This window comes from Lampetra fluviatilis, chromosome 1 (genome assembly GCF_964198595.1).
Source record: "Lampetra fluviatilis chromosome 1, kcLamFluv1.1, whole genome shotgun sequence".
NCBI classification, from domain to species: domain Eukaryota; kingdom Metazoa; phylum Chordata; class Hyperoartia; order Petromyzontiformes; family Petromyzontidae; genus Lampetra; species Lampetra fluviatilis.
In genome coordinates, this window is record NC_136275.1 from 27,688,761 (window position 1) to 27,701,771 (window position 13,011).

Below are 13,011 nucleotides of genomic sequence, written 5' to 3' on the forward strand. Positions count from 1 at the left end.
CGCTCTGGGAGTGTAACACTGACTGCACGCTCTTGGAGTGTAACACTGACTGCACGCTCTGGGAGTGTAACACTGACTGCACGCTCTGGGAGTGTAACACTGACTGCACGCTCTGGGAGTGTAACACTGACTGCACGCTCTTGGAGTGTAACATTGAGTGCACGCTCTGGGAGTGTAACACTGACTGCACGCTCTGGGAGTGTAACACTGACTGCACGCTTTGGGAGTGTAACACTGACTGCACGCTCTGGGAGTGTAACACTGACTGCACGCTCTGGGAGTGTAACACTGACTGCATGCTCTGGGAGTGTAACACTGACTGCACGCTCTGTGAGTGTAACACTGACTGCACGTTCTGGGAGTGTAACACTGACTGCACGCTCTGGGAGTGTAACATTGACTGCACGCTCTGGGAGTGTAACACTGACTGCACGCTCTGGGAGTGTAACACTGACTGTACGCTCTGGGAGTGTAACACTGACTGCATGCTCTGGGAGTGTAACACTGACTGCACGCTCTGGGAGTGTAACATTGACTGCACGCTCTGGGAGTGTAACACTGACTGCAGGCTCTGGGAGTGTAACACTGACTGTACGCTCTGGGAGTGTAACACTGACTGCACGCTCTGGGAGTGTAACACTGACTGGACGCTCTGGGAGTGTAACACTGACTGCATGCTCTGGGAGTGTAACACTGACTGCACGCTCTGGGAGTGTAACACTGACTGCCCGCTCTGGGAGTGTAACACTGACTGCATGCTCTGGGAGTGTAACACTGACTGGACGCTCTGGGAGTGTAACATTGACTGCACGCTCTGGGAGTGTAACACTGACTGCACGCTCTGGGAGTGTAACACTGACTGCACGCTATGGGAGTGTAACATTGACTGCACGCTCTGGGAGTGTAACATTGACTGCACGCTCTGGGAGTGTAACATTGACTGCACGCTCTGGGAGTGTAACACTGACTGCACGCTATGGGAGTGTAACATTGACTGCACGCTCTGGGAGTGTAACATTGACTGCACGCTCTGGGAGTGTAACATTGACTGCACGCTCTGGGAGTGTAACACTGACTGCACGCTCTGGGAGTATAGCACTGACTGCACGCTCTGGGAGTGTAACACTGACTGCACGCTCTGGGAGTGTAACACTGACTGCACGCTCTGGGAGTGTAACACTGACTACACGCTCTGGGAGTGTAACACTGACTGCACGCTCTGGGAGTGTAACACTGACTGCACGCTCTGGGAGTGTAACACTGACTGCCCGCTCTGGGAGTGTAACACTGACTGCATGCTCTGGGAGTGTAACACTGACTGCACGCTCTGGGAGTGTAACACTGACTGCACGCTCTGGGAGTGTAACACTGACTGCACGCTCTTGGAGTGTAACACTGACTGCACGCTCTGGGAGTGTAACACTGACTGCACGCTCTGGGAGTGTAACACTGACTGCACGCTCTGGGAGTGTAACACTGACTGCACGCTCTTGGAGTGTAACACTGACTGCACGCTCTGGGAGTGTAACACTGACTGCACGCTCTAGGAGTGTAACATTGACTGAACGCTCTGGGAGTGTAACACTGACTGCACGCTCTGGGAGTGTAACACTGACTGCACGCTCTGGGAGTGTAACACTGACTGCACGCTCTGGGAGTGTAACACTGACTGCACGCTCTGGGAGTGTAACACTGACTGCATGCTCTGGGAGTGTAACACTGACTGCATGCTCTGGGAGTGTAACACTGACTGCACGCTCTGGGAGTGTAACATTGACTGCACGCTCTGGGAGTGTAACACTGACTGCACGCTCTGGGAGTGTAACACTGACTGCACGCTCTGGGAGTGTAACATTGACTGCATGCTCTGGGAGTGTAACACTGACTGCACGCTCTGGGAGTGTAACATTGACTGCACGCTCTGGGAGTGTAACACTGACTGCACGCTCTGGGAGTGTAACACTGACTGCACGCTCTGGGAGTGTAACATTGACTGCATGCTCTGGGAGTGTAACACTGACTGCACGCTCTGGGAGTGTAACACTGACTGCACGCTCTGGGAGTGTAACACTGACTGCACGCTCTGGGAGAGTAACACTGACTGCACACTCTGGGAGTGTAACACTGACTGCACGCTCTGGGAGTGTAACACTGACTGCACGCTCTGGGAGAGTAACACTGACTGCACACTCTGGGAGTGTAACACTGACTGCACGCTCTTGGAGTGTAACACTGACTGCACGCTCTGGGAGAGTAACATTGACTGCACACTCTGGGAGTGTAACACTGACTGCACGCTCTTGGAGTGTAACACTGACTGCACGCTCTGGGAGTGTAACACTGACTGCACGCTCTGGGAGTGTAACACTGACTGCATGCTCTGGGAATGTAACACTGACTGCATGCTCTGGGAATGTAACACTGACTGCACGCTCTGGGAGTGTAACACTGACTGCCCGCTCTGGGAGTGTAACACTGACTGCACGCTCTGGGAGTGTAACACTGACTGCATGCTCTGGGAGTGTAACACTGACTGCACGCTCTGGGAATGTAACACTGACTGCACGCTCTGGGAGTGTAACACTGACTGCACGCTCTGGGAATGTAACACTGACTGCACGCTATGGGAGTGTAACACTGACTGCACGCTCTGGGAGTGTAACATTGACTGCATGCTCTAGGAGTGTAACACTGCATGCACGCTCTGGGAGTGTAACACTGACTGCACGCTCTGGGAGTGTAACACTGACTGCACGCTCTGGGAGTGTAACACTGACTGCACGCTCTGTGAGTGTAACACTGGCTGCACGTCCTGGGAGTGTAATACTGACTGCACGCTCTGGGAGTGTAACTTTGACTGCACGCTCTGGGAGTGTAACATTGACTGCACGCTCTGGGAGTGTAACATTGACTGCACGCTCTGGGAGTGTAACACTGACTGCACGCTCTGGGAATGTAACACTGACTGCACGCTCTGGGAGTGTAACACTGTCTGCACGCTCTGGGAGTGTAACATTGACTGCACGCTCTTGGAGTGTAACACTGACTGCACGCTCTGGGAGTGTAACACTGACTGCACGCTCTGGGAGTGTAACACTGACTGCACGCTCTGGGAGTGTAACACTGACTGGAGGCTCTGGGAGTGTAACACTGACTGCACGTTCTGGGAGTGTAACACTGACTGCACGCTCTGGGAGTGTAACACTGACTGCACGCTCTGGGAGTGTAACACTGACTGGACACTCTGGGAGTGTAACACTGACTGCACGCTCTGGGAGTGTAACACTGACTGCACGCTCTGGGAGTGTAACACTGACTGTACGCTCTGGGAGTGCAACACTGACTGCATGCTCTGGGAGTGTAACACTGACTGCACGCTCTGGGAGTGTAACACTGACTGCACGCTCTGGGAGTGTAACACTGACTGCACGTTCTGGGAGTGTAACACTGACTGCACGCTCTGGGAGTGTAACACTGACTGGACGCTCTGGGAGTGTAACACTGACTGCACATTCTGGGAGTGTAACACTGACTGCACGCTCTGGGAGTGTAACACTGACTGCACGCTCTGGGAGTGTAACACTGACTGCACGCTCTGGGAGTGTAACACTGACTGCACGCTCTGGGAGTGTAACACTGACTGCACGCTCTGGGAGTGTAACACTGACTGCACGCTCTGGGAGTGTAACACTGACTGCACGCTCTGGGAGTGTAACACTGACTGGACGCTCTGGGAGTGTAACATTGACTGCACGCTCCGGGAGTGTAACACTGACTGCACGCTCTGGGAGTGTAACACTGACTGCACGCTCTGGGAGTGTAACACTGACTGCACGCTCTGGGAGTGTAACACTGACTGCACGCTCTGGGAGTGTAACATTGACTGCACGCTCTGGGAGTGTAACACTGACTGCACGCTCTGGGAGTGTAACATTGACTGCACGCTCTGGGAGTGTAACACTGACTGCACGCTCTGGGAGTGTAACATTGACTGCACGCTCTGGGAGTGTAACACTGACTGCACGCTCTGGGAGTGTAACATTGACTGGACGCTCTGGGAGTGTAACACTGACTGCACGCTCTGGGAGTGTAACACTGACTGCACGCTCTAGGAGTGTAACATTGACTGCACGCTCTGGGAGTGTAACACTGACTGCACGCTCTGGGAGTGTAACACAGACTGCCCGCTCTGGGAGTGTAACACTGACTGCATGCTCTGGGAGTGTAACACTGACTGGACGCTCTGGGAGTGTAACATTGACTGCACGCTCTGGGAGTGTAACACTGACTGCACGTTCTGGGAGTGTAACACTGACTGCACGCTCTAGGAGTGTAACATTGACTGCACGCTCTGGGAGTGTAACACTGACTGCACGCTCTGGGAGTGTAACACTGACTGCACGCTCTGGGATTGCAACACTGACTGCATGCTCTGGGAGTGTAACACTGACTGCACGCTCTGGGAGTGTAACACTGACTGCACGCTCTGGGAGTGTAACACTGACTGCACGTTCTGGGAGTGCAACACTGACTGCACGCTCTGGGAGTGAAACACTGACTGGACGCTCTGGGAGTGTAACACTGACTGCACGTTCTGGGAGTGTAACACTGACTGCACGCTCTGGGAGTGTAACACTGACTGCACGCTCTGGGAGTGTAACACTGACTGCACGCTCTGGTAGTGTAACACAGACTGCACGCTCTGGGAGTGTAACACTGACTGCACGCTCTGGGAGTGTAACACTGACTGCACGCTCTGGGAGCGTAACACTGACTGCACGCTCTGGGAGTGTAACACTGACTGGACGCTCTGGGAGTGTAACATTGACTGCACGCTCTGGGAGTGTAACACTGACTGCACGCTCTGGGAGTGTAACACTGACTGCACGCTCTGGGAGTGTAACACTGACTGCACGCTCTGGGAGTGTAACACTGACTGCACGCTCTGGGAGTGTAACACTGACTGCCCGCTCTGGGAGTGTAACACTGACTGCATGCACTGGGAGTGTAACACTGACTGGACGCTCTGGGAGTGTAACATTGACTGCACGCTCTGGGAGTGTAACACTGACTGCACGCTCTGGGAGTGTAACACTGAATGCACGCTATCGGAGTGTAACATTGACTGCACGCTCTGGGAGTGTAACATTGACTGCACGCTCTGGGAGTGTAACATTGACTGCACGCTCTGGGAGTTTAACACTGACTGCACGCTATGGGAGTGTAACATTGACTGCACGCTCTGGGAGTGTAACATTGACTGCACGCTCTGGGAGTGTAACATTGACTGCACGCTCTGGGAGTGTAACACTGACTGCACGCTCTGGGAGTGTAGCACTGACTGCACGCTCTGGGAGTGTAACACTGACTGCACGCTCTGGGAGTGTAACACTGACTGCACACTCTGGGAGTGTAACACTGACTGCACGCTCTGGGAGTGTAACACTGACTGCACGCTCTGGGAGTGTAACACTGACTGCACGCTCTGGGAGTGTAACACTGACTGCCCGCTCTGGGAGTGTAACACTGACTGCATGCTCTGGGAGTGTAACACTGACTGCACGCTCTGGGAGTGTAACACTGACTGCACGCTCTGGGAGTGTAACACTGACTGCACGCTCTTGGAGTGTAACACTGACTGCACGCTCTGGGAGTGTAACACTGACTGCACGCTCTGGGAGTGTAACACTGACTGCACGCTCTGGGAGTGTAACACTGACTGCACGCTCTTGGAGTGTAACACTGACTGCACGCTCTGGGAGTGTAACACTGACTGCACGCTCTAGGAGTGTAACATTGAGTGCACGCTCTGGGAGTGTAACACTGACTGCACGCTCTGGGAGTGTAACACTGACTGCACGCTTTGGGAGTGTAACACTGACTGCACGCTCTGGGAGTGTAACACTGACTGCACGCTCTGGGAGTGTAACACTGACTGCATGCTCTGGGAGTGTAACACTGACTGCACGCTCTGTGAGTGTAACACTGACTGCACGTTCTGGGAGTGTAACACTGACTGCACGCTCTGGGAGTGTAACATTGACTGCACGCTCTGGGAGTGTAACACTGACTGCACGCTCTGGGAGTGTAACACTGACTGTACGCTCTGGGAGTGTAACACTGACTGCATGCTCTGGGAGTGTAACACTGACTGCACGCTCTGGGAGTGTAACATTGACTGCACGCTCTGGGAGTGTAACACTGACTGCACGCTCTGGGAGTGTAACACTGACTGTACGCTCTGGGAGTGTAACACTGACTGCACGCTCTGGGAGTGTAACACTGACTGTACGCTCTGGGAGTGTAACACTGACTGCATGCTCTGGGAGTGTAACACTGACTGCACGCTCTGGGAGTGTAACACTGACTGCCCGCTCTGGGAGTGTAACACTGACTGCATGCTCTGGGAGTGTAACACTGACTGGACGCTCTGGGAGTGTAACATTGACTGCACGCTCTGGGAGTGTAACACTGACTGCACGCTCTGGGAGTGTAACACTGACTGCACGCTATGGGAGTGTAACATTGACTGCACGCTCTGGGAGTGTAACATTGACTGCACGCTCTGGGAGTGTAACATTGACTGCACGCTCTGGGAGTGTAACACTGACTGCACGCTATGGGAGTGTAACATTGACTGCACGCTCTGGGAGTGTAACATTGACTGCACGCTCTGGGAGTGTAACATTGACTGCACGCTCTGGGAGTGTAACACTGACTGCACGCTCTGGGAGTATAGCACTGACTGCACGCTCTGGGAGTGTAACACTGACTGCACGCTCTGGGAGTGTAACACTGACTGCACGCTTTGGGAGTGTAACACTGACTACACGCTCTGGGAGTGTAACACTGACTGCACGCTCTGGGAGTGTAACACTGACTGCACGCTCTGGGAGTGTAACACTGACTGCCCGCTCTGGGAGTGTAACACTGACTGCATGCTCTGGGAGTGTAACACTGACTGCACGCTCTGGGAGTGTAACACTGACTGCACGCTCTGGGAGTGTAACACTGACTGCACGCTCTTGGAGTGTAACACTGACTGCACGCTCTGGGAGTGTAACACTGACTGCACGCTCTGGGAGTGTAACACTGACTGCACGCTCTGGGAGTGTAACACTGACTGCACGCTCTTGGAGTGTAACACTGACTGCACGCTCTGGGAGTGTAACACTGACTGCACGCTCTAGGAGTGTAACATTGACTGAACGCTCTGGGAGTGTAACACTGACTGCACGCTCTGGGAGTGTAACACTGACTGCACGCTCTGGGAGTGTAACACTGACTGCACGCTCTGGGAGTGTAACACTGACTGCACGCTCTGGGAGTGTAACACTGACTGCATGCTCTGGGAGTGTAACACTGACTGCACGCTCTGTGAGTGTAACACTGACTGCACGTTCTGGGAGTGTAACACTGACTGCACGCTCTGGGAGTGTAACATTGACTGCACGCTCTGGGAGTGTAACACTGACTGCACGCTCTGGGAGTGTAACACTGACTGCACGCTCTGGGAGTGTAACATTGACTGCATGCTCTGGGAGTGTAACACTGACTGCACGCTCTGGGAGTGTAACACTGACTGCACGCTCTGGGAGTGTAACACTGACTGCACGCTCTGGGAGAGTAACACTGACTGCACACTCTGGGAGTGTAACACTGACTGCACGCTCTGGGAGTGTAACACTGACTGCACGCTCTGGGAGAGTAACACTGACTGCACACTCTGGGAGTGTAACACTGACTGCACGCTCTTGGAGTGTAACACTGACTGCACGCTCTGGGAGAGTAACATTGACTGCACACTCTGGGAGTGTAACACTGACTGCACGCTCTTGGAGTGTAACACTGACTGCACGCTCTGGGAGTGTAACACTGACTGCACGCTCTGGGAGTGTAACACTGACTGGACGCTCTAGGAGTGTAACATTGACTGCACGCTCTGGGAGTGTAACACTGACTGGACGCTCTAGGAGTGTAACATTGACTGCACGCTCTGGGAGTGTAACACTGACTGCACGCTCTGGGAGTGTAACACTGACTGCACGCTCTGGGAGTGTAACACTGACTGCACGCTCTGGGAGTGTAACACTGACTGGACGCTCTAGGAGTGTAACATTGACTGCACGCTCTGGGAGTGTAACACTGACTGGACACTCTAGGAGTGTAACATTGACTGCACGCTCTGGGAGTGTAACACTGACTGCACGCTCTGGGAGTGTAACACTGACTGCACGCTCTGGGAGTGTAACACTGACTGCATGCTCTGGGAGTGTAACACTGACTGCACCCTCTGGGAGTGTAACACTGACTGCATGCTCTGAGAGTGTAACACTGACTGCACGCTCTGGGAGTGTAACACTGACTGCACGCTCTAGGAGTGTAACATTGACTGCACGCTCTGGGAGTGTAACACTGACTGCCCGCTCTGGGAGTGTAACACTGACTGCATGCTCTGGGAGTGTAACACTGACTGCACGCTCTGGGAGTGTAACACTGACTGCCCGCTCTTGGAGTGTAACATTGACTGCACGCTCTGGGAGTGTAACACTGACTGCACGCTCTGGGAGTGTAACACTGACTGCACGCTCTGGGGGAGTGTAACACTGCACGCTCTGGGAGTGTAACACTGACTGCCCGCTTTGGGAGTGTAACACTGACTGCACGCTCTGGGAGTGTAACATTGACTGCCCGCTCTGGGAGTGTAACACTGACTGCACGCTCTGGGAGTGTAACACTGACTGCCCGCTCTGGGAGTGTAACACTGACTGCATGCTCTGGGAGTGTAACACTGACTGCACGCTCTGGGAGTGTAACACTGACTGCACGCTCTGGGAGTGTAACACTGACTGCACGCTCTGGGGGTGTAACACTGACTGCAAGCTCTGTGAGTGTAACACTGACTGCACGTTCTGGGAGTGTAACAGTGACTGCACGCTCTGTGAGTGTAACACTGACTGCACGTTCTGGGAGTGTAACACTGACTGCACGCTCTGGGAGTGTAACACTGACTGCGCGCTCTGGGAGTGTAACACTGACTGCACGCTCTGTGAGTGTAACACTGACTGCACGCTCTGTGAGTGTAACACTGACTGCACGCTCTGGGAGTGTAACACTGACTGCACGCTCTGGGAGTGTAACACTGACTGCACGCTCTGTGAGTGTAACACTGACTGCACGCTCTGGGAGTGTAACATTGACTGCACGCTCTGGGAGTGTAACACTGACTGCATGCTCTGGGAGTGTAACACTGACTGCACGCTATGGGAGTGTAACACTGACTGCACGCTCTGGGAGTGTAACATTGACTGCACGCGGCCCGCGGCAGCTGAATTAGCGCAGCGGAAAGGCCATTTGAGTCCCTTTTTGATCACGGAGCTAATGAGCCACGGCCGCACTTGGCAAGTGGCAAACACACAAGGCAAGCGTGGAAAATAGCATTTTTTATTCACTAAAAAAACAATATAAGTAGATATATATCTTGGTAAAAAAAAAGGTAATCACAGAATAGTGTCTGAGGACGAGTTTTCAATCAGTGCTTATTGCCTGTTTACGGCGCGTGGTGGATCTGTAAAAAAAAATCGTGGATTCTTGACAAGCGCGCACACGGACTGAAAAGTGCGTAGCGACGGATGGACGGGCAAGGGCGCGTACTGGGAATTGCACCGAGCTACAGAAAGAGGAACGCACGAGAATCAGATGAATTTTCTAGAGGATTTTTTTAAATTAAAATAAATTGCTGCAAATCACCGCACAGTAAGACACCGTCTCGCCCACGCATGGCAACGCCGTGTTGCTCAACGTCACTATGCTCCCTTACTTGAAGAAAGGTCATTACACCCCCCCCCCGCCCAAATGTTACCTCATTAAATTATCACACTTACATTCCGTGCCAATTCCAAGGGGTTTTTTTCATTTCACCCGAGCACAGTTTTTACTTCGTGGTTACAACATCGGTTCAGGCTGCCCCGAGGCTATCTCGACGGTGCCTTGCAGAGTGCCTGCCCCTTCGTACAGAAGGCGGTCACGGGGAGCTGGTTGGTCGGCCACTCGCCTCGTGCCCCGTTCCGGCCTTCGCAGGTGCTCGACCACGGCACGTGCCCCCAACAGTCTGTTAACAGGCAAGATATCTATATTGGTCTTTTGACCCTTTCTCATAGAAACTGATTAATGTGCATATGGAGTCGATCGTTCAGTTCGCGTTGTTAAGACGACTTGGCTTGGCTCTCCGACCCTTCTACGGAGCCTGCTCAAATTGTTTTTGTTTGTCTCGTCCCTGGCCACGTTAAACCCGTTTTTATTTGACCAGGTAATAAGGCCTGGAGTCGAACCTCACCGACTCCTCCTGCATACCAGGCGAGGTCGTTAACGTCTCTCGCCGCCGCCGCGGGGGTCTTCGTCGGAGATCTCCGCTCGGGCCCAGCGGACGTGGAGGCGGTGCGGGGGTCCACTCAAGCGAGGGGTAACAGACGGAGCGATCCGAGCTGTCTCTGTCTCTCTGTCTCTCTCTCTCTCTCGTCATTAGCGGCGTCTACCCCGCCGTCTTCCTCGCAAGCGCGATAATAATAATGGATCGCCGTGAGCTGTCGTGTGGTTAATTATTGCTAACTCAATAACGAGGCAATGAAGGGGATGTCCTCGTAAATGATGGAGCGCGGGTGAGTACATTATGAAGCGCATCAATTACCACGGGGGGACTTTTGGGTTTCGACGGCGCTTGAGAAGGAGTATTTCTCGGTACGCGTTCACAGGGATAATCGCTGTACTCTGCATGTTTGTGTACAATTAAAAAAAAGATGCAAATCAACGGGCTGCTTTGTCAGTTTTGTGCACAAAACAAAATATATAAGACGGCAATCGGCATTTACACTTCCTTGCAGGGAAACAATTATCCGAAGCAGGGCTATTCTCCGAAACGTCAGTCGTAATTTGTTTTTTTAAATGCAAGGCAGTGTTGACGGTGTACATATGTGGCTGAATGTCGGTTTTCACATTCGTGTATTGATGACGCTTGTATGATTATATATATACATTTTATACATCCATAGGGGTGGTGTGAAGATATGTCCAGCCTCACACGATAACGCTGCATCATCATCGTCGTCGTCATCACCGTCACGATCCATGGGCAGATAGCACGTGGATGTCCACTGGACGTTTCGTCTTTAGTTTCCACTTTCCTCTCTCGTGCCAATCTTCCAAAGTCGTGGCCACATCTCCACGGCACCGATTTCTCGTGATGTCATCATCAAGTCTTCCTCTCTTTCCGATTCATTACATTTTAGCGAATAACAACACTTTGGATTTGCCATAATAGAGGTTTAAAACTTGATTTGAAGCTTTCGTGACTGCAGCAATTACTCTTTGGTTCTTTCTACGTGACTTTGCCGAAATAACGAAAGAGCAATAGAGGTTTTTTTTGGGGGTTAGACCGCGTAAATATAAATGCGTCGTTAAATCCGCAATCACCCGACGCAGCCGATGAGTAAGGGTTGTCACGTAAAAAGACCATGGCAATTAGTTACTAATCCAGCACGCGGGTGCGTTGGAGAGTAAACCCACTAAATTTACAATGTTCCACCTGTGATGACAACGAACCTCATCAGACGAGAGCCAGAATTGGCGGGTGATGGGGGCCTGTTTGTTGTCCATCCTGCAGAGGGTGTCCAGAAAGCATTACAACATCTCCTTTGGCAATTAAATCTGAGGAAGACCCAACAAAAACTCTGTTCATGTGCCCCCACCAGCTTCCCACACACACAGGGCCCTTACCGACACACACGGAGGCCACGACACCGCGCGCAGAGTTGGTAAATGTTCTGCCACCTTTAAATGGGTGCACAGCGACCCATCAGTGAGATTAAACTGGCAGCGATTCCATTTTCTTATGAAACACTTTTTTTTGTCATCATTTATTTATTTATTCATAGAAATAACGTTGGAGTCGACGCGCAGCTTCAATCTCTCAACAGTGCTGGCGTGCGTTCGCTCGTTCTGCGAGAGACGCCGGAGGGAGGGAGGGGAAGAGAGAGGAGAGAGAGAGGAGGAGGAGAGAGCAATTCAGACGCTTGAAATGAGGCGCAAATTTCTAGAGGTGTGCGTTGCGTTGGCTGTGCTAAAGGTCTCGCTCGGAAACCTCCTCCCCGCGCGGCTAAGTGGAGCTGCCGAGGGGAGCGGCGAGAGACAGCGAGAGAGAGAGAGACGAGACGACGGATGGTGCCTTAATTGGCGTGGACTCGGCCTAAATGTGAGCCGCGCCGCGGACCCGGCAGGAGCCTTACAACCTTTCCGATCGAGATCTGCGTGCCCCCCCCCCCCCGCGGCTTGCAGATTTATGCAGGCCGCTCTTCATTCTCTCCCCCCGACGTAAAGTGGCTCACAAATCACGGCCCGGTAGCACCCCCCCCCCCCCACCTTCTACTCACCCACCCCCTCCCCCTATGCGCGCCTCCTTCCCCACCCCCTCTACCAAATACGGCCCCCACCCCTCGGACACATGCAAATCGCGAGACGTTCCCGCATACAGCATGCACGTTGGACATTACAAACGACGACAAGAGCGGCAGCCACCACCACCACCACAACAACAAGAACATCACAATAGGGAGACAAAGACTCAAAACCAATCCGTGCCGATGTTGGAGGCGAGACGCGGGACACGACTGCGCCTCTCACCCCCCCCCCTCAACTCCCCCCTACCACCCCCCCCCCTTCAAACCCAGCACCCCCCCCCCCATTCAAACCCCCAAATGTCCCCCCTTCAAACCCCCGCCCGCCCTCCTTCAAACCCCCCCCACCCCCCCCCCCCCCTTCATACCCCCCCCACCTCCCCTTCAAGCCCCACACCCCCCCTTCAAACCCAGCACCCCCCCTTAAAACCCTCAAACGTCCACCCGCCCCCCTTCAAACCCCACACCCCCCCCCCCTTCATACCCCCCCCACCTCCCCTTCAAATCCCCCACCCGCCCCCCCCTTAAAACCCCCACCCGTCCCCCCCTTTTAAACCCAGCC